Consider the following 27169-nt stretch of genomic DNA (forward strand, 5'->3'; position numbering starts at 1 on the left):
TTCAGGAACCATAGGTAACTACTGCATGATCATCCAGGTGGCTTGGCTTATTCTAGGTTGCAGTCTGGCTTTAGGCTCCTTCCTGGAGACCTGTGTTTAGGGCCACCACCAGCCACGTGGCTTCCAGGGCCCGCTGGTCCCGCAGAACACTGGCTCTCACATCCATGTAGTGGGTCCAAAAGAGAGCATGTCTCTCCCTTCCCTTGGTTTATGTAAGCTACCCCCATGTGCTGGGCCAGGTGCTGAAACTTCCATGTACTTCAGGAGGGTCTGGCCACCCCCCAACCAATCCTATGTTTTTCCAGGCTAGACTGATAGGAAGATCTAGCTTTGGGGATCGGAAGAGAGTAGGAGGGCTTTTCCCTTAGCCAATCACCCTCACTAGCCTTGGGCATGTACGCACAACTCAACTGCTGTGTGTCATCCTGGTTGCTAGGGTGACACATGCATGTGCAGCTAAAACCCCTCCCCCATTTCCAGGGGTGTGTCTCCCTCCTCCTGTTATACCATAGTACCACAGGACCTGGTTGGGGCAGATGAGGGACTGAGGTGGGTGCTGGTGGAGGAAGCCAGCAGGGGCCTCCAGGGCACACTGGCTACTGAGGGCTTGTACCGAACTCTGTGTTCCCCATATAGCTCAGTAGTTGCAGTTCCCATAGTAGGGTGGCCACTGGCCCTGGTTCTGATAGTACTAGTTCCACCCTGGACATACTGCTGATACTGGTTATAGCTGGTCTGAGGGTAGGTCTGTGTGGTGAGGGGCGGTGGTGAGGTGTAGGGGGCTGGAGTATAGTCCACCTTAGTCCCCATAGTTGTAGGCAGGTGGGGATGGAGGTGATGGGGCTGTATAGTCCTGGCTGTAACCTCCTGGTTTGTAGGGTGGATGGCTGTAACACAGCAGTGGAGGGCTGGAGCTGCTGACAGTGGAGGTCCTGGTACTGGCACTTGAGTTAAGGATTCTGTTGTTCCTGCTGTAGCTGCTTACCCTGGTAGCTTCTGAGCAAGGCTGTAAGTGGGCCGTGGTGGTGGCTGTGGTGGTGGTGGTGGTGGCTGCTGAGGGGGTGGTTGCTGCTGGGGAGCCCAGTTGTAGCTCCTTGGTTATTGGAGTTGTTGTTAACCCAGCTATTGTTACCCTGATGGTTCTGGTTGTAGCCATCATCTCCACTGTGGTTGAAACCTTTTCAGCAGTTGCCTCTTCCACTACTGCTTCCCCCTCGGTCCTGGAAGCCTCCTTGGTTGCCCATGGCGGTGGAACCTTGCATGTTGTAATGCTGGAAACCATCAATACCCCTGCAGCCCCAGAAGCCACTGCTGCCTGGGCTGTCAAAGTGCTTTTCAAGGGGTGGCTCAGTCTTGCAACCTTCCTTATTGTATTGTCTGCTTCCTCCTGCTGCAGCTCAATGAACAGCATCTCATCCAGGAAGTACTCAACATCTGGCAATGTGAAATTGACTTTCATTTCCAAGACCATGTATTCAGTTCACTTCTTTGTCAGTTCGTTTTATTGTTCAGTCTTTTAGGTCCTCATCAGTGGGACAGATAACAGTAGCTTGGTGCTGGAAGCCTTCAGATAGTCTCTGAGCTGATCCATAAACAATTGTCTGGTCGAGGATATAGTTGCATTTCTTGCAGGTGATGAAGTGCTTGAGGCACTGGGTGACCTGTTAGATCAGGACATCCCAGCTACTGGTGTAGTTCCACTGCCGGTGTAGGCCCATCACCCACATCTTATCCATAACAGCACTGGTACCCAGGATGTTGTACTTCTTGGGGGGATTGGAAGCTGCATGTTCGATGGCCCATGTGGTCTTACTGGCAGTGGACGGGCCCACCATCATTAGAATCTTACTATACTTTGGTCTTTGGTACGACAGTGCCTCAGCTCCACTTACTCAGGGGAAGATGCTGGATAAAGGTAAAGCCAGGAAGGGCAGAACAGTAGGGCTCTGCCGTATGCTCGAAGTTGAACTCCATTGTACAATTCTTTACCAGGACATGAGGGGAGAGGGCCTGTGTCCCCTGCAAGGCTTTCTTCTGAATTCAGAAAGCAATGCCCATTTATTTCCCATTCTTGGTGAAGGAAAGTTCCATATCATTTCCATATTTGAAGTCCACTAAGCTGCCAGTCACATTGTAACTGAACAACAACAATAAAAACCTATGGAGGTTTGGCTGACTGCCACCACCAAAAGCCAAACTCATGAGGCAGATCCTGCTGCAAAAGGAAAAGGGTTTTATTCAGGTGCTGCATGACCTGGGAGAATATCGGACTCCTGTCACAAAGGCCGTCTCTCTTTCTGCCATGGAACAGTCCAACTGTGTCTTCAGCAAGACCAAGGCAAAAGCCAGTGTCCAGAGTTCCTGCTCCATTTTAAAGTATAGTCCTTTGGAGCCTACAAGTGGCTGCTAAGCCATCTTGGTCCCCATCCAGGTAGCTTAGTTTGTTCCCGGCTGTTGTCCATTTCAAACTCTTTCCTGGAGCCTGTGTGTGGAGCCCACACAGCCATGGAGCCCACATAGCCATGGGCCATATGGCTGCCTGAGCCTCATGGTTGCATTCACCTGGGTGAGTGTGCAAATGCAGCAGTGAATGCATCATCATGTGGGCAAGAGAGAATGAGAGGCTCCCTCTTGGAGGCCATGGGCCGTGTGGCCGCTAAGACCATGTGGCTGATGGAGAGAACAGACCAGTACATCATGCAAGTCCAGGTCAGGAGCCAGAGTGAACCACAAGCGAGAGAGTGTTTCTTTGTTCCCCTGGGATTATATTAGCTTGGATGTGGGATGGGCCAGGTGCTTTCTCAAAGTGACTAATCAACTTCCCAAATTTTCACATGCTTTCCATGAGTCCCCCTCCTAACCAATCCCTTCTTTCCCCAGGCGAGACTGATACACCTCTTTGATTTAGCACCTCCCCCTGCACCATTTTGACTTCTGGGGCACATGTGTCTGCCTTCCCCTGATCCCATCTCCAATCTGGTACCAGAGGGCTTTTTTCTCTATCCAGTTATCTTGCTAGCTTTTTGTGTTCAGGCCCTATCCATTGATATTTCCAGCTTTCTAGATGTTCAATGTAAGAACCTCCCCCTGCCACCATCTTGGCCAATGGAGGAGACTTCGTGGTGCTCTAGACAGACTATCCACCAGTAACTACACTGTTCTTTACAGACTTGTCTCTGTAGTTTTCAAACTGGCTACTGGTGGACTTCTTCGCAGTGCCTCCATAGCCATAGGAGAAAGGCTCTTCATGGAGCTGGGTGCTGCAAGAGTCAAGGGACCAGCTGATACTGACTCCATAGCTGGCATGGACTCCTGATTACAGGTATGCAAGGCTCTTGATTATAAGTGTGTAGCTACTACTGTGGTCTCAGGCCACCTTTAAGTGGTGGTCACAGTTCCTTATGTCAGTGGCAAGATGGGTGTTGTCATCTTCTCATCTTTTTCAGCAGGAGGCTGAGAGCAGCCCCTCCTATATTCTTTGTGCTCAAAAGTTTCCTTGAGCCCTGGCTGGCGTAGCTCAGTGGATTGAGCGCGGGCTGTGAACCAAAGTGTCGCAGGTTCGATTCCCAGCCAGGGCACATGCCTGGGTTGCAGGCCATGACCCCCAGCAACCGCACATTGATGTTTCTCTCTCTCTTTCTCTTTCTCCCTCCCTTCCCTCTCTAAAAATAAATAAAATCTTTAAAAAAACTAAAAAAAAGTTTTCCCATCTTCAGTTTTCTTCATAAGGCCTCTTGAGACTGTTCAGTTGTTTTCTGCCTGGTTTGAGTTGAGATGCTTAAGGCGGGAAGAAGCTGATGGGTGCTTCTTGCTTCATCTTTGCCTTCACTTCCACTGGGCAGTAGGCCTGCTGCTGCTTCGTTTCCAAAGGTCTCCTCTCATAACCTGACTCATTCTCTTGTTTGATGACCTGAGTCTCATAGAATCGGTCTGCCCGATGATCTTGTCCATGACATCTCCTTATTGTTGTGCACACGTTGCCCCAGTTCATTGTTGGCCTCGAGCTCCCACTTGTCGTGGGCACCTTGGCCTCCAGCGCCACCTACAGCTACTCAGCAAACTCAGCCTAGAGGCCACATGTGTCCAGGCTACAGACTGCAGCTCCTCATGAAGTTGTTTACCTTCAGGTGGCACACATCCATGGCCAGAGCCCTTGGCATGGCCCCGAGCTTGGTGAGGCCTCCCAGGGCTCTGTCCCCCTTAAACCTTTCCTGTTAGGAAGTGAAGGGGAAAGGAGGTGGCCACTGCCGTTGCCTCCCCTCACCTGTAATTCTCTTCTTATTTTCAATTTCTCCTTTTTCTGCAGGTAGACCTTCTATAGGTTCCTGGTTAGCTACTTCAGCCTGTTTTCCCTTTGTTCCCCCTTTCCCTTTTGGTTGCACTTATTTGTCTGAGGATTTATTTTTTCTTGCTGCCTTTTTTGGCCTCATTTCTGCTTTTGCAGGAGCAAGTTTAGCTGACAGTCTCGCTGATCTCTTGAGCTCCTCCTTTGCTGCTGCAGGCCATGGGCATCAAAAGCCTTTGCAAAGCTGGGCTGCCTGGCTGCTGCCACTGTGCCCCTATACCAGACACTTTTATTTGAGTAGCAGTACTAACCAGTGTTTCTGCTTTTAAAGGGCAAATTTTAGGGGCATTGTCAGTAATTTATTGGAATATTATATAATTATAAAATTGTAAAACTTTTTTATTAAAGAAAAATATAGACTGCTGTGAGGGCCCCTAACAAGAACACAGCATTTATTGTACACTGGGGTCAGAGTGGGTGAGTGAGTTGTCAGAAATCACTTTCCTAAGAGGGTAATTTTTTCTTTTATTTAAAAAAATTTTTAAATATATTTTATTCATTATGCTATTACAATTGTCCCATTTTTTATCCCCTTTATTCCCTCCATCCTGCATCCCCTCCTTCCACCAGCATTCCCCACCACCCCACTTAGTTCATGTCCATGAGTCATACATATAAATTCTTTGGCTTCTCCATGTCCTATACTATTCTTAACCTCCCCCTGTCTATTTTGTACCGACCCTTTATGCTTCTCATTCCCTGTACCTTTTCCCTCATTACTCCCTTTCCCCTCCCCTCTGATAACCCTCCATATGATATCCATTTCTGTGATTCTGTTCTTGATCCAGCTGATTGCTTAGTATGATTTTGTTTTTAGGTTCAATTGTTTATAGTTGTGAAGTTGTCATTTTACTGTTCATAGTTGTGCTCTTCTTGTTTTTCTTAGATAAGTCCCTTTAACATTTCATATAATAAGGGCTTGGTCATGATGAGCTCCTTTAACTTGACCTTATCTGAGAAGCACTTTATCTGCCCTTCCATTCTAAATGATAGCTTTGCTGGATAGAGTAATCTTGGTTGTAGGTTCTTGCTTTTCATGACTTTGAATACTTCTTGCCTGTCCCTTCTAGAGTGCAAAGTTTCTTTTGGGAAATCAGCTGACAGCCTTATGGGAACTCCTTTGTAGGTAACTGTCTCCTTTTCTCTTGCTGATTTAAGATTCTCTCCTTATTTTTAATCTTGGGTAATGTAATCATAATGTGCCTTGGTGTGTGCCTCCTTGGGTCCACTTCTTTGGGACTCTCTGAGCTTCCTGGAGTTCCTGGAAGTCTGCTTTCTTTACCAGATTGGGGAAGTTCTCCTTCATTATTTGTTCAAATTAAGTTTTCAATTTCTTGCTCCTCTTCTTTCTAAGAGGGTAATTTTGAGGCCCTGATGTACATGTGGTTGTCACTAGGTAAAGAAATCCCTTGGGTAGAGGGCAGAATCGAAGGTCAGGAATCAGCATCCCAGAGGTTGAGAAGACAACACAGTGTGGAAGGTCTTGAGACTCATCTGTACTAGAATAGCTGTCGTGTAGCCAAAACAACAAAACCACTGCTGTGGAAACAGAGTTTGCTACACATTTGTCCTCTCATCAGTGACCATATGGCACATTCATAATTTGGTTTCTCAGTTCTCACATTCCACCAGAAATTCTTTGCCATGTTAAAAAAGATGTAATTAATATGACCAGACATATTTGATATACTGTACATGACATATGTACCCTGGAAGAAAAGTCTGGCAATGAGATCATGTATTCTGTAGAACAGGAGTAAGCTGGGAATGAGGATACAGTGTCAATTTGCCTGAGAACCAAGTCTTCTGAGTGTAAGTTTAGGTGGAATGTGATTCTTGATGCTTCTCTCTGATCAGTTTATGGATAACTATCAAAATAGTTTTTTTTTATTTTCAATTGGAGAATGTGTAGTGCTATATAATCAGACAACTCTTTTTTTCTATCTTGTCCCTTATACTTGATCCTTGGATGTTAAGAATTTTGGATCAAATATAAAGAAGTTTTTCAACCACAAATTCGTGTAACCAAGAAGAATCAGATGAAGGTAATGAAGTAGAATGACCATGTTAGAGCAAAGAATGTTTTTGTGCAAAATTTACCATCCACTAGATGGTAGCAAACAATTATATTTTATACGTTTACTATTATTTATAAAATGTTCACTTCTAAAATGAGAAAAACAGCTCTGGAAAACTGAAAATTATATATTAAATACTATTTCCTTTGGAGATGGTTAAACATGGCTGGGTTCACATTTATACCCCAAAAGTACTGATAAAATTTCTTTTCCTAATGAAGTAGTCTCTCTTTAACTGGCATGAAAACACCTGCTCCAGGCCTGGTTCCTGCAGACTTTTGACATGTATTTGATAAAATTTTGCAGAAAACTGTGGGTCCTTTTTTGACTATTTCTTCTGTTATGCAGTGTGTATGCTTTCAAATGATTTTTTTCCTGGATTTCTACCTTTGATAGGACCTGTGATTTCATAGTTATTTCTGTTAGCAATTTCTCAATTATCTCTAACTTTAGTATTTATTTCAGTCTATCAAGTTAAATCATCAAGTCAAATTGCAAAAGGGAGTTCCACCTTTCCCCTGTGTCTCTCTACTTGCTCCCCTATGCATTGGCCACACTCTCCCAGATAGGATCCAACTATCTCCCACAGTTGACTTAATCTCTAACCACCATCCCTTATCATATTGCTAAACACCTTAAATATGGTTGCAGCTCTGTCAAAACTGCTGTGGGAACTCCCCTTTGCAAGGCCACTGTGAGTGGAAATAGCTCATGAACCAAAATGTTTACTCCACAATGTCCAAACATAGCAGGATGGACTTCTAGAGGGATGTTCAAACTAGACTGAGCCCTGGCTGGAAAATGTTCTCACCTACCTTCCTGTTAATATTTAAGTGAATGAACTCTTGCATGCAGCCCTTGTGCCCCCACAGATTATATTCTTGTACATACATAAATCAGCCTTAGGCATTTGATTGTCTAGATAGTTGGAGGCTGACAGGGCAATGCCTTTGGATCACTTGGTATCCTCTTTTATTATTATACTATCCTCAGAATGATAACGCCCCCCCCCACCAGGTTCTGAGCTGAGGGAAAAAAAAGGAGCTCATCACTACCACATTACTACCCTGATGAGAATTTCCCTGTTTACGAAGATAACTCTCACGACCTTTCTGTGGGATGTGACTTGCTAACCAACAGGTTTTTCAGGAGGTGAGGGTAATCACTTCCTCAGAATTTTATTTTCATGGGGTGGCCTTGGTACTGCTGAATTAGATGTAACGTGAAACCTAAACTAAACCTAAACATCGATCAAAATGCTCACTCAACCACCAGAACCATTTCAGCCCAGCAAACATCTTTAGAATGTCAGTAGTCCTCGACAACAGAGTCATCCTTGATTATGTGCTCACAACCTAAGGAGGAGTTTGTACCATAGCCAGTACCTCCTGCTATACCTGGATAAAGACTTCCTAGGTAGAATTAGAAACAACCAAACTCCTTAACCTTGCCAGCTCCATTAAGGGGCATTCCAGTTTTGCTTTTAGTGTCGATGGCTGGTTAGGATTTACATTTTCTGACATTTGTAGCTAGCTCTCAACTTGGCTCAGAGCTATTTTAACGTCTAGATGGCAAATTGTTTTGTTTCTTGTTATTCTAATCTGTTCTGTATAACTGAATGTTTAAAATCTCCCACAAACACTTGAGTAAAGGTTATAGGAAGGATAGAAATGATCCATCAAGCCCCTGTATGCCTACATGTTTGTAATTCGTGATGGCTGGAACCTTTACTCAATGCCAAATACATTTTGTCAATTACCCATGATTTCTCTCATGAATTAAGTAAGTGCCTTTGTTGTTCTTTAACGTTTCTCAAGTTGTTTCAGCTGCTTTTATAAGAGATTGTGAGTTTTAAGTTTGCCAGGTGCCTGAGAGTCCTCTTGTAAGCAAATGGCTCTAGTTGCTGTATTGGCTACTGCTTTGTCACAGGAGTCCCACCAAGGGACTAGAGCAGGAACCAGAGCAGGTAGCCAAGCCATTCTGGCACCGACACAGGACAGTCTGACTTGATTGATCATCAACACTGTCAACAGGTTCTGACTGAGAGGGGGAAAATGTGTATCCTGAGAGGGGAAAAAAGACACCTACTAAGAAGGGCTCCTGGTGGCTAACTGGGCTCAGATTTTTAAAAACAGAGCCTAGCAACCATTTCTGCACAGGGGCCTCTCACACAAACTGCACTTCATAGAGAAGCCGGAACTGAACTGCCTGCCTCTGTGCTGAACTGCCTGCCTGGCTATGTTTCTGTCATCCATCTTCACCACATCCCAAGTTGGGGAGTCTTGTTGGCATTAAATTGGCACCAGCCACTGTTGGTTGACACTCCCTAAGGTACTGATAATCTCCAGCAACTGTGTAACTCCTCTTCCTCCTCCACTGGGGGCGGCATCGAGTGAGCCACCCTTGCTGGGATCATTACTGGCCTCCCCACCAGCTCCAGCAAGAGCAGGACACAAGCTGCTTCCTGAGAGGTTCCAGCTCTTACCTGTCAAGCTCCTGTTTGGGTTACATCATGGTCCTTAAATTCTTATATATTTGTTATCTTGTAGAGTCTATAGATTATTATAAGTGTTCTGAAATTATTTCTGGAATGAGATGAGGTATAAACAAAATAAAAATGTTCATTTTCACCTCTGTTTCCTCAGAGGTATTCTTTATTCCTAGTTTTAAAAGAACACATTAGAATTTTTTCAAAAACAAAGTATAAATACTGGCTGAGTCAAACTTATTAAATAACTTATGTATTTGTAAAATGTGTTCTAAGACCAGATTAGACCAGATAGCAGGTCACAGAAGAGTACAACAAAATATTTGAAAAGTGCTAGTAAATTACTGGATAGATTGTGTTCTACAGGTCATATGGAAGCAAAGTTGAATTTCCAGTCCCAAAAATGTACGAGCTTAAATTAAGTTTCATATGGAATATTGCAGTTATGTCAAACAGAGCCACTATAATTCAGTAGCCTAAAATGACAGAATAAGAAACTATTTTGAGAGTAACTGGGAACTTGGCCTGCAAGTCAGGCACATGCCCTGGCTGGGAATTGAACCAGCAAACTTTTGGTTCACAGGCCAGCACTCAATACACTGAGCCACACCAGCTAGGGCATAAAGTGCATTTTTAAAAGAACATTATTAAGTACATAATATGACATGAGGAGGGTGGGAAAAATGAAGATGGTTTAAAGTTGGAAATACTGGTGTTTGCTACCTTTGCTCTACTTGCAACTGGTAGGATGCAGTTTGTATTTTCAACCAATAGGTGGCAACCCAGGCTTATTTTTGCAGTTGTAGCTTGGAGGCACAAGGGGACAGATGGCAGTTGTGCCAGAAGTCTTTTTTTGCAGATATTTGGTTGTGTTAACACACGTGAAGGGCTTGGCATTTTACAAAGTGTTTTCACACACCTTCCTTCTGTGGTTCCATAGCAACTCCTAAGGACACAAACAAGATGAGCACTGTTAGTAAGCCCCACCGTACAAGAAGGAAAAAGATGAGTTTAAAATTCAGTCATTCTGACTCTCTCACTCACTTTGCTGACTTCTTAATTGTGAATACTTAAATGGTGAAAAGTTATGGTTCATATTTCACAGGATTTGAGGCCAATTGGAAGGAATAATTTATTTATTTATTTTTAAAGATTGTATTTATTTGTTTTTAGAGAGAAGGGAAGGGAAGGAGAAAGAGAGGAAGAGAAATATCACTATGTGGTTGCCTCTTGCATGCCTCCTACTGGGAACCTGGCTCACAACCCAGGCATGTGCCCTGACTGGGAGTCAAACCAGTGACCCTTTGGTTTGCAGACCTGGGCTCAATCCACTGAGCTGCACTAGTTAGGGCAGAAGGAAGAATTTAGACACCTTTAGAGTGTTACTGAATCATACATTCAGGGGAGGATAGGTCACTGGTGGTTTGGGCAGTTTAAGAAAATCTATTCTGAAGTAGCGTTGAGATGCTGACTGAGCTCTGCTTTGCAGTTTTGACAACCAGAGCAGAGTGAAGCGCTATGAGGAGCTCTATGGCTGCAACAGTATGAAAGCAGCCAATCTCTGCTTCCACACCTGGTGTTATAGGGTATAATAATTGGGTGCTGCTTCTCCAGTCTCTTTTATCTGCAGAGTTCAAAGCACCTCACTCTTGTTAACACTCTATACAGTAGGTGGGGAATATTGACAGAGCAAGCTAGGGAAACTGAGGCCAGGATGCCCAGCCTAGGGCTGGCCATGCGTCACCTGTGGGGACTGGAGCTCAGGAATCCTGATGCCCAGGCTGCTGGGCAAATTACTTGTCAGGGAGTGAGGATGGGTGCTGTGTTTTTGAAAATAGTACCAATAGCTGTTGTCGTGGCTTCTGATGCCTACCCCATCATGGACGCCACGGATATCATCAAAGCAAACCAGTTGGAAAGAAGTGTCATTTAGAACTGTATAGGCTCGTATCCAAGCACCTTCAGCATTCATTCTTTGCAGTCATGGAGTGGAGAAGGATGAAATAATCCAAAACTTTATTTTCAGGCATTTATGTGACAACAAGGATGTTTTCTCCTCCAGTAAATGTAGCTTTCTCCACCTCCCACTGGTAGCAGAATGATCATCATGTTGGGGAGGGGATGCCACAATGCAGAAAAGGTTGGATGTCTGGGCTCCAGGTGAGGTCTGTTCAGCAATATGAAATGTGTGGAGAAGAAGAAAGACCATCCTCCAGTAGGGCTGGAATATGGCGACTGTCCTTAAGATTTCTTAATATTTAAAAAAATTCCTATTTTCATAGCAAAATAAAAAAGTTGGAAAATAAAAAGAAAATTAGACCCATAATCCTGTAACAAAAATATAATTTATAATAAATTTTATATTTAAATTTATATTTTGTATATTTTCTTTTTCTGTACATGTAGAGGGATAGTTATAGCATTCCTACAAGTGAGATATAATTGCTTTGTAACCTGTTTTCTTTAGTTGATATAATTAAAAATACAAAGACATTTTTGTTTACATGATAATATTCTGTGGTATGGCTAAAACGTTGCTTACCTACTCATATTCCCATGGTTAGCCTGTAAGTTGTCACCATTTTTTGCTATTGTAAATAGTTTATGATTAACATCTTTGTACCCAAATCTTTGAGTCTTTGACTTTTAACTTATGATGTAATCCTAGAAATAAAAAAAGCTGGTGTTTTCCCCCAAAATTAAAAAACCAGAATGTCCTGATTTGGCTAACACCTGTGTCTGAAGACAAAGCAGAAAACACAGTGGAGTAGCTTCCTTAAACAACAAACAGCAAACACAGCTGAGAACACATATTAAGATTATAGAGGCTTAATATTAAAACAGATTAGGGATTTAATACTTTTCTTCAACAAATATTCATTAAGCACTTTTATGTATCACCCATTCTTCTATGCTTCCTGAGGATGCAGTAGTGAACAAACCACACAGTTTCTGCCTTTGATGGAGCTTACATTTTAGGGGAAGAAATATTCAACACACAAATTAGTAACTAGGTATTTCATATGCTGTCACGCTGTTACAATGCTCTAAACTAAATAAAACAAGTTAAAAGGGTTAGGATCAACAGGAGTTGCTATTTCAGATATGGCAGTTAGCAATGAGGCATCTGTGGAGGTTCCATTTTTTCACTGTTAATATGTTCTTTTATTTCAATGTGTGTGTAAACATTAAGCAGGTTACATTTTAAACATTAAATCATGATAATTTTCAGTGGCTTTACTTTAAAATTTTGAGTACTGGAAATACTGGAACACTTTGCAAAGTATATGATTGTCTAACCGCTGTGCTGTATACCTGAAACCAATACAAAATATTATTGAAAATAAAAAAATAGAATTTTAAACTGAAGAGGAATACCAATATGTTGGAAATCTCTTCCTCTTCACACTTGTGTTTTGATCTTTTATCCCATCATATTGTGGCAGGAAAAGAAACTGCTCTCTGTAACACTTGCAAGTTTTGTCGGGACAAAAGCTGAGTAAAAGTTATTTTTAAGTAAGGAGCCGGTTGTTATGTAATGATATCTCAAGGTCACTAACCTTGCCCCTGCTTCTGAATGCTTGCTTTCAGCAGCTGGTCCCCCTCCCTTTCTGCCTGTGTAACTGGTGTATAAAAAGGACCCCTAACCCAGCCTTTTCGGCTCAGGATTTGGTAATTGACTCCCTTGAGCCCTGTGCGCGTAATAAAGTTTGTGCTTCGTTATTTCCCCGCGTGTGGGTGGATTTTCCACAACAATATCTTCTCTGGAATCTTCCAGTGAACTTCCAAGTGCTCTCTGTTTCTTATCTTCCTTGGGAGGATTGCACCTGGGTGGAACCCCGATCAGAGGCAGACAGGGAACCGCGTGGACACCCAGGGAACCGCGTGGGCACCCAGTGTGAGAGCATTATCTCAATGGTTTGGCTGCCCAGACAGCTGCACACAGACTTTTGATTTTCCTAATTTCTTCAGTAAAGCTTGGAAGTTCTCCAATTTTAGGACGCCTAAGAATTACTGTGTGGGTAGTACACATTACAGGGGTGTGCAAAAGTAGGTTTATAGTCGTGAGTACATGAAACAGAGTTTATTCTTCTATTATTTATTAATTATTGTATTACTTGCATTACAACTGTATACCTACTTTTGCCCACTGCTGTATGTCATTTGTGATGGGTAATAAATTACTTGTTAAGAGTAATTTAAGGAGTTTTGAAAAGTGTTTTTACTATATGCAGTATTTGCTTTACATGCTAAGTTTAGTGACTAAATCCCAAGTACACTCATTTCTAGCCTAAAAACATCATTATGGCATGAAGGCTTGAAGCTACCGAGGTGAAGCATGGGGATTTTGAGTGTTTGATTTTGGAAGGTAGGAGAGTAAACAAGTTTAGAGAAGAAGAAGGTAGAAAAACAGCATTACTGTACCACCCCAGAGATGATAACTATTAATAGTTTGGTATATATTCTCCTAGTCTTATTTATAAATAGGATGATAATGTATATATTTTTGTACATCCTGCTTGTTGATCCATATTGAGTTACAAACCTTGTGTACCATCCCAAGTTCCTCTGACCATTTTTCTTCTTTTTACCCATTCGGTTAGTGTCCCACCTGCACTAGTCACCCTTCCTCATTGAGACTGAGAAGAACACCACAGTGTGGGGTGTGAGATCTGGCTTCCTGAGTAACTGTCCAGGCACCATTTGCTATTCCCAGGGAATGTCAGGGGAGATTGGAAGGAGCTAGTCAGATACATTTTTCCTCCTTTCCCATATCTCCTCTGGAGTACTTTCAAGTGCAGGTCCTCCTAGTGAAGCTTCTAGAGAAGTACTCTGCGCTGAGTGGACACATTTGAGTGAGCAGCCTGCTGTGTCTCTTCATGGCTCCTTGTAAAGCAGTAATCATGCTAAGTAATGCATCAAATTGGGGGCTTTGCATCTTTCCTTACCTTGTTTTTTCTTTTTTCCTTGTGCTCACTGCCCTAAATTTGTAACTCCCAAATAAAGGGCATCCTTTATTTGTCCCTGTCTCAGGTTGTGATTTCTACATGACCTTGGATAATGTGGAATAAGTGCAATTACATATTGTGTAGATTTTCTTATGTTAATGTTTGGCATCTTATAAATTATCTCTATTAAGTATTATTTTAATAACAAAATTGTTTATGATTTATGGTGACAGATCTTATGTTCAACAAGTGGACAGTCAAATGTATACACCTGTGTGACTAACATCCCAATCATGTATAGACTATTTCTGTCGCTCAAGAAAGTTCCTCTTTGCCACATCATTAAATATTATTCACTAATATCTTAGCCATAATTACTCCCTTGTTGAAAATTCAGCTCTGGAACTGGAGTTTTGGAGTTACAGTAAAAAGAATAATGAATTATGAATAGTGAAGCATAGGTTCAAGTCAAATTGTCATAAAACATTAGCTAGTGACCTTGGGAGAATCATTGAAATGCTTTGGATCAGCTTTATTATTGTACATGTCACAAAAGGGTCAAATTAAATAACTCTTATTGTTCCTTTAATGTTAATGTAGCAAGCCTCAGCTGTCCTCTGGGAAGCTCCTTTTCTTCTTTACCTCATGAGTATGATAGTTGGGTGCTTCTTAAAACAACTGCATTTGCTCCAGAGGTCACCATCAAGAGCCAGTTCAGCCACCTTATATGGAAACAGTGACCTTATATTTCGTGTTCTACCCGGAGTTTAGGTGACTATTGCTGTAGCTTCTCAGATGTTTGGGGGATATCCTTCCCACCTTACCTCTTTTGATATCTCAATGAAATGAGAGTAACCTGTCACAGAATCAGTGAAAGTGTTCCTTAGGCCACAGCAACATGATTTGCTACTTTGTCCCTTTGCAGGCTTCCCTTTGAGGTTGTGACCACTGAGGTGAGGGTTTGCTTGGGGATGATGTAGATATTGAATGATTGTATTTCCTTTTGACAAATAAAATAGAAGTTACCCAAGACTATAAGAACAATTTTTTTTGCAGGGCTTACTGTTTAATATATATGTTTGCCTGTGTATTGCATGAGCATATTCAGAGTACAGGGAGGTACTATGTGGCTTAGAGGTGACTCTGGTATGTTAAAACTCCACTTCCAAGCATATTCATAGTTCTTTGATAAGATTTTACAAACCCCCCACACACTTCATTTTATTTATAGCTAGGCTGTAAAAAAAACTGTCTCATTTTCTACTCAAATTTTTTAAAATAAAATAACTAGGATGGAACTATAAGAACTTGGCAGCAGTTTCATATTTGCTTGGACTATCTCATGTAAATTGATTGGAGTCTTGTTCATTTTCTCTCAAAGAATAAATTATTGGCCATTTTAGTGCACAGTTTAGAATTTCATATGGATAGGGCATTTCTACTATAATTTGGTTTGAGATGATTCATACTAGTGGAAAAATTTTAAATAATGTTCACTTATGAATACCTAATTTGTCACTTTTTTAGGAGAGTCACAGGCATTCATGAGATTTATTATTAGCTGCTGTTTCTCTTCATGACTGGGATTCTGAACTATTAATATTTTTGAATTAAGGAAGAAATACTGAAATGCATAATCTCCAATAGTTTGATCTTCAGAAAATGATAACATTCACTTATGTAAACTTCCACAGGAGAACAGAAAATGAGTGCTTTCAATATATACCACAAAATTAGTGCTATTTGCACTGGTTTATAAAAATTCATTGGTGCCCTTAGGAAGAAGACCTGTATTAACCCTTTTTGGGGAATCTGTTTTAAGTTCATGACATTTTCTTGATTTCTAGGTAATTATTGTTGTACTTCTTGTATGTTCTCCAGGTAATTTTTCCAGTAAATGGTTTGATTTGCCCTGTTTAGTTATAGTACAAAGTCCTAGTTTATTTGCAGGTTAAGGGCCCAGATTAAGTGGGAAGTATTTTCCCACAACCCAGAGGAAATTAACCAGGCCACAACTCATATAAGCCATGACCTTGACTTCTACCTGGGGAACAAGAAATATTTTCCTTTCCTTGGTCACACAAAGGGATTCAGAAGGGAAAGGAGAGGAGTGCATTGCTCTGATAGATTGTGTCATTTTCCCCAACACTAGCTCCTTTACTGATGAGAAATTTGTCCTTGATTGCTGACATTTGACTTGCTGTGCCTAGCACTTTGAAGACAGAGTCTACAATACCACATCATTGACTTTGGGTTTGACATCTGATGTAACTTAGCCAATGGAATGTGGGTGGACATAATGTATGCTGAATATGAGCTTCACACACTTCCATCATCTCTTGTTATATCTTGTGCCATTAAAATGGGTCTGTCCCAAATAGGGGTTGCTCCTTCAGTTTGGTCCCCAGAATGGAAGCACACGTGGAATTGCAACAGGATGCCTTGCAGGTGCAAACACATAGCAAGAAATAAATACTTTGGGGATATTTTAATTTTGAAATTACTTGTTCTTTAAAAAAGAAATTTATTTTGTTTGGGGGTGTGTGTAGAGAGTTCCTGATATGTTTGTTTTTTTGTTTTGTTTTTGGTGCAGCTATATGTTGACATTAAAAACTTTTAAAGGAATAAAAAACAAAAAAGATTCCTTTTATTAAAGGAATAAAAAAGATACATGTGTAAAAACCCCAGCAAAATTACATGCCCTGGCTTCTGTGGCTCAGTAGGTTGGGCATCGTCTCGCAAAGCAAAATGTCACTGGTTTGACTCCCAGTCAGGGCACATGCCTGGGTTGTGGGTTTGGTCCCCAGTTGGGGGTGCATGTATAAGACAACTGATCTGTGTTTCTCTCTCAAATATTGATGTTTCTCTCGTTGTCTTTCTCCCTCCCTTCTCCTCTCTGTAAAATAAATAAATATTTTTTTAAAATCCTGCAATATTACAGAGATTGGCAAGAATAAATCAAAGATGAAATCTCATAAAATGTTAAAATTATGGCATGAAGGTACCCTCAACCTTTTGGTGTATGAGATGATGCTCTAACCAACTGAGCCACCTGCCAGGACTTACTCTAGCTTTCTTTTGATTAACATTTGCATGGTGTATTTTTCCTATACTTATGCTTTAACATTTTTTCATGTTTAATTTTTAGATATTGTCTTTTGATTAAAATGTAGTTTTTGATTAAAATATAGTGCTTTTGATCAAAATGTTCTTTTTATGAATGTGGTTTTTCTAAGAATGTCTTTTAACTGGGACACTGGATTAATTTATATTTAAAAGAATTAATAAGAAGTTTTGGTCTTACTTAATCATCCTATTTTGTACTTTGTATTTCACTCTTTTATTGCCTTATTCCAGATTGAGTGCTTTTTAAATCATTCAAATTCTCCCTACTTGTTTCAAAAATTATATACTTTTTTCTTTTAGTGGTATTTCAATAATTTCAATATGCTTGATTTATGAAGTCTAAAATTAATAGGTACCTTGCTCTGACTGGTGTAGCTCAGTGAATTGAGCACTGGCCTGTGAACCAGAAGATCACTGGTTTAATTCCCATTGGGGCACATGCCTGAATTGCAGGCCAGGGTCCGGGATGGGGGATGGAGGCATGTTTCTTTCTCACATCAGTGTTTCTCTCCCTCTCTTTCTCCCCGCTTTCCCTCTTTCTAAAAATAAATAAATAAAACCTTTAAATTTAGTAGGTACCTTTATTTTTTTCCTGGACAGTGTAAGAGTCCTGGAATACTTTTAATTTCATTATGTGCCTCCTTAGTTATAAAGTGTTCTTGCTTTGTATCTTAATTATATTTAATCTCAAGGATCATTATTATTGTTTTCTTTAAATAATATTTTTTATTTGCTTGTATTTCTGCATTATTGGTTCTATATTCTTTGTTTCATCTTAATCCTTTCCTTTAGGAATTTTTTTTTTGCTTCAAATACGTTCTTTAGAATTTTCTTTTTTTAAATATATTTTATTGATTATGTTATTACAGTTGTCCTATTTTCCTCCCTTTATTCCCCTCTGCCGTGCACACCACTCCCACCAATATTCCCCCCCTTTATTTCATGTCCATGGGTCATTCATATAAGTTCTTTGACTTGCACATTTCCTATACTAGTCTTAACCTCCCCTGTCTATTTTCTACCTACCATCTATGCTACTTATTCTCTGTACCTTTTCCCCCTCTCTCCCCCTCCCACTCCCCCACTGAGAACCCTCCATGTGATCTCCATTTCTGTGATTTCTGTTCCTGTTCTAGTTGTTTGCTTAGTTTGTTTTCATTTTTGTTTTAGGTGTGGTTGTTAATAACTGTGAGTTTGTTGTCATTTTACTGTTCATATTTTTTTATCTTCTTTTTCTTAGATAAGTCCCTTTAACATTTCATATAATAAGGGCTTGGTGATGATGAACTCCTTTAACTTGAACTTATCTGGGAAGCACTTTATTTGCCCTTCCATTCTAAATGAAAGCTTTGCTGGATAGAGTAATCTTGGAGTAGGTCCTTGCCTTTCATGACTTGGAATACTTCTAAGGTTTCTTTTGAGAAATCAGCTGACAGTCTTATGGGGACTCCTTTGTAGGTAACTGTCTCCTTTTCTCTGGTTTCTTTTAGGATTCTCTCCTTCTCTTTAATCTTGTGAAATGTAATTATGATGTGCCTTGGTGTGTTCCTCCTTGGGTCCAACTTCTTTGGGACTCTCTGAGCTTCCTAGACTTCCTGGAAGTCTATTTCCTTTGCCACATTGGGAAAGTTCTCCTTCATTATTTGTTCAACTAAGTTTTCAATTTCTTGCTCTTCCTCTGGTACCCCTATGATTTGGATGTTGGAACATTTAAAGATGTCCTGGAAGTTCTTAAACCTCTTCTCATTTTTTTGAATTCTTGTTTCTTTATTCTTTTCTGGTTGAATGCTTCTTCCTCCAGGTTCACACTATTGATTTGAGTCCCAGTTCCTTCCTGTTACTGTTGGTTCCCTGTACATTTTCCTTTATTTCACTTTGCATAGACTTCATTTTTTCATCTAATTTGTGACCATATTCAACCAATTCTGTGAGCATCCTGATTACCAGTGTTTTGAACTGTGCATCTGATAGTTTGGCTGTCTCTTCATCACTTAGTTGTATTTTTTTCTGGAGCTTTGATCTGTTCTTTCATTTCAGCCATATTTTTTTAATCTTGGAGCACCGGTTACGTAGTAAGGGGTGGAGCCTCATGTGTTCACCAGGGCGGGGCAACCCACATTGCTGCACTGTGATGCTGTATGTGGGGGAGAGGTCTGAGAGGGAACAATGCCACTTGCTCTATTCTCTGCCAGATTTCAGTCACTTCCCCCGTTACCCACAAGCAAAGTGGGCCCTTCTGGTGCTGATTCCTGGGTGGGTAGATCTGTGTACATTCTAGGACCCTGTGGGTCTCTCCAATGAACTCTCCTGTGAGGCTGGGAATTTCTCGTGCTGCTGCCTCAACCCCCGCAGGTATTTTCAGTCAGAGGTTTGAAGCTTTATTTCCCCACACTGGAACCCTAGGTTGCCAGGTCTGTCTCACTCCCCAGTTGTTCCTCCTGGTTTATCTGCACTCCAATGTGGGGCCGCCCACTCCTCCAGCCGCTGCCTCCCCAGGTCCATCAACCACTGCCTTGCCGCAAGTCCTCTCCACCTGGCTGCTTGTCTCCACCCCTCCTACCTGTCTGGATGAATATTTCTTCTTTAACACCTTGGTTGTCAGACTTCCATACAGTTATATTTTCTGTCAGTTCTGGTGGTTTTTTGTTTTTAAATTTGTTGTCCTTCTTTTGGTTGTGTGAGGAGGCACAGTGTGTCTACCTACACCTCCATCTTGGCCGGAAGTCTCTTTAGAAGTTTCTTTAGTGAGATTCTTTTGGAGGCAAATTCTCTCTAATTTTGTCTGTCTTAAAATATCTTCAGCTTACAATCAGCAGTTTATAATAGAATTGGTTGTTCTTTCCAGCAAGCTGAAGATATTCTATCCCCCTCTGGTTTCCATTGCTTTTGTTAAGAAGTCACTTTTCAGTCTATCACTCATGTGAACATAATCTCTTCTTTTTTTCCCCCCTACTGGCTGCTTTTGAGATCTTCACTTTGTCTTAGGTGTTGTGCAGTTTTACTATGATGTGTCTGTGATCAAGTGCTTTTATACATCGTTCTTGGGACTCACTGGGTTCTTGAGTCTGTGGATCTTTGTTTATTATTCTCAGCTATTGAGTTTTCAAATTCCTATTCTTTCTTTTCTCTACTGGAACTCTAAAGAAATGCTAGACCTTTTCACTCTGTACTCTATATAGAGTCTTCTTAAATACTTTTGTTAATTTTATGTTTTTTTTTAAAATTTCTGTGCTACATTCCGGATACTTTTTTCTGAACTATACTTCAGTTTACCAAGTTTCTTGCTATGTGTAATCTGATGTTAAATTCATCTGTTGAGTTTTAAATTTTGGACTGTAGTTGTTACTTCTGTAAGTTCTTTGGCTACATTTGCAAATCTCCTTTTACATTTTTTATGGTTTCCAGTAAAGATATTTTCAACCATGTCATTTATTTATTTAAGCATAGTAACAATAGATGTTTTAGGTGTGTGTCTTATGATTCATTTCTGTATTTGAATTCTTTGAAGCCCTGTTTATATAGTCTCTTATTTCTTCTTATTCTTAATTATGATATCTTATTTTGGGGGGGCTTTGTTATTATTTATGTGTAATATGCCTACCATACCCACAGTAGTTAATATGACCTTTTCTGATTCCTGAACATAATTGGATTGGGCCAATTCATGATTTCTCATATCTTTTTATTCCTGTTTTCCCTCTTGGTTTAGTTGACATATGGTAACTTTGTTCTAATATCAACAAAATTATGAAGATGAGAAATACAGGGTTATAAGGGATTTTGAGAGAGTAATTTATTTAATCCATTTACCTCTGACACTTATGAATCATGAGCAGAGCAGCTTTTACCTTATCCAGTTATTTATTCAGTAATTATTTACACTAAGCAAAAGGTAGCAATGGTGAAAACTTAAAATGCTTTTTGAATTTTCATGGTGTTGTCCATGACAGATAGTTTCATCATGTAGTATTTCTTCTGGGAAATTTTCATGCTGACCCCTAAAGAATATCTGTAGGATCTAATGATTCAACTTATAATACAAAATTAATTAAATTGAAGGTGGATCTTGCTGTCTCCTGTTGGAAGGGCCACTGACTGATGCTAATGCATTATGAAATAATAAATTGAAGTTGGTTTGCTTTTATCTGTCAGGGTCTTGGCATGTATTAGGATTAATCAACATATTACTCCTATGTAAACTTCATTTCTTTGATTACACATTACATTTACTATCAGTAACAAATCATGATTTTATGTTAATAGGGAGTGATATCATCTCCTTTTTTCCCTTTCAGCTATCAAATGCCTCATTTCTATGTTGGGAAATAATGCAGTGTAGCATTTGTCAGTGTTATTTCTAGTCTTACTTCTCTTTTTAAGTCCATTGTTCTTCTAGGTTCTTAATTAGGAGATGTCTTCTACCCATTCTTGTTCACTATTTCTGCCATCTTAAGAACCCAGTCTCAGTCCTTCGTAGGTGAAAAAATGACAAAACCTACCTTAGCACCCATTGTGTGTTGGGTACTGGAGCATATTCTGTCAGTATTTCTCAAAATGTATTAGGCAGAATTAAGTATGTTCATAGACACTTCATAAAAACATGATGCTGTGGTCTGGTCAATTCAGGGAAGGCTGGCTTAAATTTAGATAAACTTGTTTATTTGAAGGGAAGTTTGGTAGAGCCCTTAATGTCCAAATATATGTTCTGAATTTCCCAAGACATTTTATTTGATCATTTTAAGTGATTAATATTTTTCAGAAGTTTGAGAAATACATATGAGGACATTAAGTCCTCATAATTGTCCTTTCAGATAAGTATTATATTAACCATGTTTTTACAGATGAGAAAATACAAAGACCTGTGAAGTGGAATCTGGATGCAGCCTCAGATCTGTCCTATGTGAAAGACCCCATTCACTCTTCTCCTTTGCTCCCTCCTTCCTTTCTTCTCTTCCTTCCCTCCTGCCTTTTAAGATTACATTTATTTGTTTATCTGATTATAAAGTTAACATGTATATATTCACTGAAATCTCTGGAAAACAAAAGCACAATGAAGAAAGTAAAAATTATCATCCCCCCTCCCTGAGATAACGTTAAGAGTTTTAACATTTTAAATGTTTTAAATACATGTATAAAATTATGTATATACACATACACATGCTCATGTGCACACAGTGCAGTATTGTTTTTGCAAAATCAAGATCATATTGCATATTTTAAAGACCTATACTGTCAATTAATATTATATAATGAAATAATATAAACATCAACTTTAATGGCTACAAATTATTCCATTGCAGGGATACGCCAAGTTTACTTAGTCAGTTCTCTGTTGTTGGACATGTAGGTTGCAGCCAATTTTTCACTATTATAGATAGCACTATGAGGAACAACTTAGCATGTTACATTTTTAATGATTTTATACATTTTTGAATTAAATCTCTTTTTTAAAAGATTTTATTTATTTATTTTTAGAGAGAGGGGAAGGCGGGGAGAAAGAAAGGGAGAGAAACATCAATGTGTGGTTACCTGTTGTGCGCCCCAGGGGACCTGGCCCACAACCCAGGCATATGCCCTGATTGGGAATCGAACCAGTGACCCTTTGGTTCACAGGCTGGCACTCAATCAACTGAGCCACACCGGCCAGGGAAGCATGTTACATTTTTGTGTACTAGTCTGATTATTTCCTTGGTGCTCGCTTCAGCAGCACATATACTAAAATTGGAACAACATAGAGAAGATTAGCATGGCCTCTGTGCAAGGATGATTATTTCTTTGGAAGAAACATATACCTTACCAGTAGTGTAGAAGAATGCTTGTTTACTCATGCTTTGTTCAATAGTGAATCTCATATATTTATTTTATTTCTTGACAATATCAGAAGCAAAACATGCTTTCTGTTGTTCAGCTCACTATACTTCAACTATGTCCTTTCTGCTGTCATTAAGCTGCCCTCCTACAAGTAGGACTTTGGCCTTGTGTGATTTTTTCCATAGGTGGAGATTATTTTTGCAACCAGCTTTCTTTCTGGTTTTGCCTAATGATAAGAGTTAGCCAAATCGATGACTGAGGTAAGGAATACAATGAATGTGAAGACAATCAATCCACATGGATATTAAACCTATAGCCATGGTTTTCTTAGCCCACTGCTCTAAACCACAGTACAGTTTTCAAACCACAGTACACATAAGAGATGGCCTTCACATGTTGGACACATCTTACATACAGTTGGGCTTCATACAATTTGTGACATGCTATATATGATTATACTCCTTTTTCCTGTTATATAAAACATTTGGGATAAAACTCAGTGTGAGTAGTGTTATAATAGAACAACTGCTCTCATTTGTACCAAAAATAAATGACTCATTATCATTCATCCTTAAAATAAGAAATTATTTGCCATGTATTTGTAATAGTATAAAAGCTCTGCTCTAACAGAGATGAAATTAAACAATGCCTTAGGAGTTATGGCAGTGCTCAACTGAAAAGCCATCAAGGGTTCAAGCACCCTCCACCTTGTTGATCCACCATTCTCAAAATGTTGACCTCATCCACATGGTTCAAGATGACTCTCCTAACATCCCAATTCCATCCAGCAAGGAGGGTACAAGATGCTAGCAGAAGGCCACATCCTTGCCATTACGGACATGATCCAAAAGACGTTAATTTTACCTGACTGGCGTAGCTCAGTGGATTGAGCACGGGCTGCGAACCAAAGTGTCGCAGGTTCGATTCCCAGTCAGGGTACATGCCTGGGTTGCAGGCCATAACCCCCAGCAACCACACATTGATGTTTCTTGCTCTCTCCTTCTCCCTCCCTTCCCTCTCTAAAAATAAATAAATAAAATCTTAAAAAAAAGATGTAAATTTTACTTTTGCTTATCTTCAGTTGACCACAACATAGACACCTGGAGCCACACCTAACTACAGAGCAGCATGGAGGTGTTTTCAATTTGGGGAGGGTATGAGCCCAGCTTAAAATCAACGGTTCTCTTACTGTGAGAGAAGGGGGACAATTGGAAATGCCTGTCATAATATTACTCATGAGTGTATTGTTTCTGAGTACTTGATAATGCTTCCTTAATAAGCTCAGCCCTCTGGACCACTGATCACTGTAGTATCCAGTCTGTTTCCCCTTCATCCTGAACCAGCTGATGTGCTTTCCCAGTACCTCAAAGCAAAATTCTGTGTCTTGATCATTAACCACATTGGTGGACTGAGCTGAAATTGGGAGACATGGTTTGAAACTCATCTTGCTCAACCTTTAAGCTGCTCTTCTGTTCACATTTTGGCTAATTGTAATTGAAATGTGCTGCGGTCCTGGCCTTAATGTGAATGAACCAAAATGGTTAATATTACCATTTTTCTACACTATTTACACAGGAGAAATAATAAGCTGAACCAAATGGAGAGTATCATGCTTTACTTATGACTATTTAGAGAATAAAGGGTATATGAATTAAGAAAATGTCAAGAGAGGCCCTGAGGTCACAGGGAAGTGGCCTGGCGTCAGAGCCAGGTGTCTGCACTGATTGGGCCAGAGGGGAGCCTGAGCCTAAGCGGAGCCCTAGCCCTACCAGCAACAAGACACTGATGTTCATGGTCCTGCACCACCCTGGCAGGCCAGCATGAAGGAGGACTGCTGGGAGCTTTCCATCCAGAGCCGTGTTGTCCAAAGCTATGTGGACAACCAGATGGTCATGAGGGACAAGTCCTTCCTGGCCATGGTGGTAGACATCGTGCATGAGCTGAAGCAGCAGAACTTCTGACTGGTGTACATGTGTGATGTGTGGATGGGTGACAAGTGGAAAGGAGAAGGCTCTATGCATGGTCCAGGAATCTCCTTCTTGTTTACAAAGAAAAGGTTGTGCTGGTTACAGACACGACTCCCAACCAATTCAAGGATGAGTTACTGATTGGCAGAAAGATCACCGCCAGGAAGAAGCCTTAGTAGTGATGGTTGTACTGCACTTGATGGGCCCCAACGCCTTGTTCATCACCAGCTCTGACCTGCCTTTCCCGATGGCTCTGTGGTGACAGAGCACATCCACATGGACACTCATAAGGTGGATGCTGTCTTTGTGAGCACCGGAGACCTCTCTGTTACCATGCTCCTGGTGTGGATACACTAGCACCCCAACAATTTCAAAGCGGCCTGTGGAAAGACCATGGCGGCCATGCACCATGTTCTGAAGCATACCATCTAGCATGCAAAAGCCCAAGCTGGGGAAGGGCAGAAGTCCTGCCCAGCTCAGCTACAGCTAAAGAAGATCCAGAGCAAAGGGGACATAGAGAACCCAGAGGTTGTGGTCCAGGCCACAGTGCTATGAGGGCCTCACATGCCCACCTCCTGATGCACAGCATGTTAGTGTCTCCATCTTTGTCTCCATGAAAAATGTACTGTCTGTCTTAGAGCTGTGATCGAAACTTGGTATTTTTGTTTTCTTTCGTGACTGTCCAGCACCAACTGGTCTTTTTTTTTTTTAATTGTTCAAGTACAGTTTTCTGTCCTTTACTCCCATCCCAACTGGTCTTAATTGTGAAAATGTGCCAGCTGTGTTTTTAAAAAATAAAGCGATCACAGAAATTTGTGATTTGGAAAACCAGCTTCCCTGCCTCCACCCCCAGACTCCAGACCTCTGGAAAACTAGCTCTGTGGTCACCCTCAGAGGGCATCCTCCTCTGCTGGGGTGAGGTGGGGTGGGGTATGTGGTGGGAGGGGCCACTGCCCCTGGAGAGTCCCATTGGCTCCCCCTACTGATACACCACTGTCCAGTGTGGGCTGGGTCTTTGGTGGGAGGATTGTATCTGTCTGTCTCTGAGAATGAGTTTGGTGTTAACCATTTGCATCTGGGCGAATTATGTCAAATAGCTTTATTGTCATTCTGACCTTTCTTCCTTCCTGCTTCAGGATTTTTGTTTGATTTTGCTGCTTGGTAGGTCCCTGGGCATTTCAGATATTCTGCTTCTGTTTCACCATATGGATAGGTTAATGCCAGCTGGCCCAGACACACACTTCACTTTGGTGGGGACCTTTTCAGGACCCTGAAAATTCAGGTTGATCCACAGATCTCACGACTATCAGTGAGACATCCCTGTAACCCACGAGTGTCTCTAGGGACCTGCTGAGTGAGGAGCAGGGAGGCTGGGCAAGGGAAGGCTGGTGCAGGGCTGAGGGCATCTGTGGGAAGATACCATGTTGGGCTCCTCAAGGCAAAAACTCAAGTACAAAAAATTTATCTGGGGGTGAGGTAGACATTGATAAGGGGCTGAGGAAGTGAGACAGGGAAGAAAATGAAGCCCAGAACTCTCCATTGTGAGTGATTAGTGCTTTAATCTCATGAGAGAACTCTAGGAAGCAGAGCTTCCCTCCTCACGGGGGAGGAAGCTAGGATGTTTATACACCACTTCGCATAAGTCACTGGTTGGGGCCTTCTGGGAGTGGAGTTGGTGCTAAGTCTGGCCTGCTGTGTTAGCAACAAGGTAGACTTCAGTGGCTGGAGAAAGCCCTTAGGCACGGGTGTGCAGGTTCTAGAAGCTGGAAAACAGATGGCATGTAGTAGAGTTGGTAAGGATTGAGGTAAGTGGATGTGGGCTGGGCTGCACGGATATTAAAGGAAAGCTCTTTCCATAGTAAATGAAAGTGCTCTTACTGTATCAAAGATGGAACTCATGCATAGGAAGAGCACAGTAGAATAATTCTAAAACTTTGTTAGAAATGTAGTAAGATAGAAAGACCTGGCATCATGGGTTAGCATTAGCAGTAAAACACACTTGATTAGCTGGTAAAACACACTTGATAGGAGATGGTACCTTCCTGTGGAAACACAAGATGGTGCTGTTCTCTAAGTAGAAATCTGCAAATAGATTTTTTTTTTCTTTTGATGCTAATCTATTATTGCAGTTTAGCACACAATTTTAAAACAGTTGGGCTTCAATCAATCGAAAAGTATTTACTGAACACCCATTAAGTATAGACTTGGGCCTGAAATATAAAGAAGAATAGTATTAAGAAGAGAGAGAAAGCAAAGCACAAAACTGCAGCAGCAGTTTTCCAACTGCAATCAGCCTAGATTTTCCCTTTAGTGAACCTTTAGAGAATTTCTGTGATATAGGAATTTTATTTTATCATGAAACTACTTTGTATTAATGTAAAAGTATTTACTATCAGTTTTTTACT

General features: G+C 40.9%; 1 non-coding gene and 2 pseudogenes across 1 annotated transcript; 2 read left to right on the forward strand and 1 right to left on the reverse strand.

Annotated features, from left to right (window-relative positions):
* Window positions 1-596: 596 nt before the first annotated feature.
* Window positions 597-3991, reverse strand: LOC123829946 (annotated as a pseudogene).
* Window positions 3992-22677: 18686 nt separating this feature from the next.
* On the forward strand, window positions 22678-22785 carry LOC123830153. Its single transcript, XR_006787714.1, has one exon. It is a non-coding gene; the product is annotated as a U6 spliceosomal RNA (small nuclear RNA).
* A 1832-nt stretch (window positions 22786-24617) lies between these two features.
* LOC123829947 lies at window positions 24618-25319 on the forward strand (annotated as a pseudogene).
* Window positions 25320-27169: the final 1850 nt, after the last annotated feature.

The sequence above is a fragment of the Phyllostomus hastatus genome, unplaced genomic scaffold (assembly GCF_019186645.2).
Source record: "Phyllostomus hastatus isolate PE091 unplaced genomic scaffold, TTU_PhHast_1.1 phas_scaffold_12, whole genome shotgun sequence".
NCBI lineage: Eukaryota > Metazoa > Chordata > Mammalia > Chiroptera > Phyllostomidae > Phyllostomus > Phyllostomus hastatus.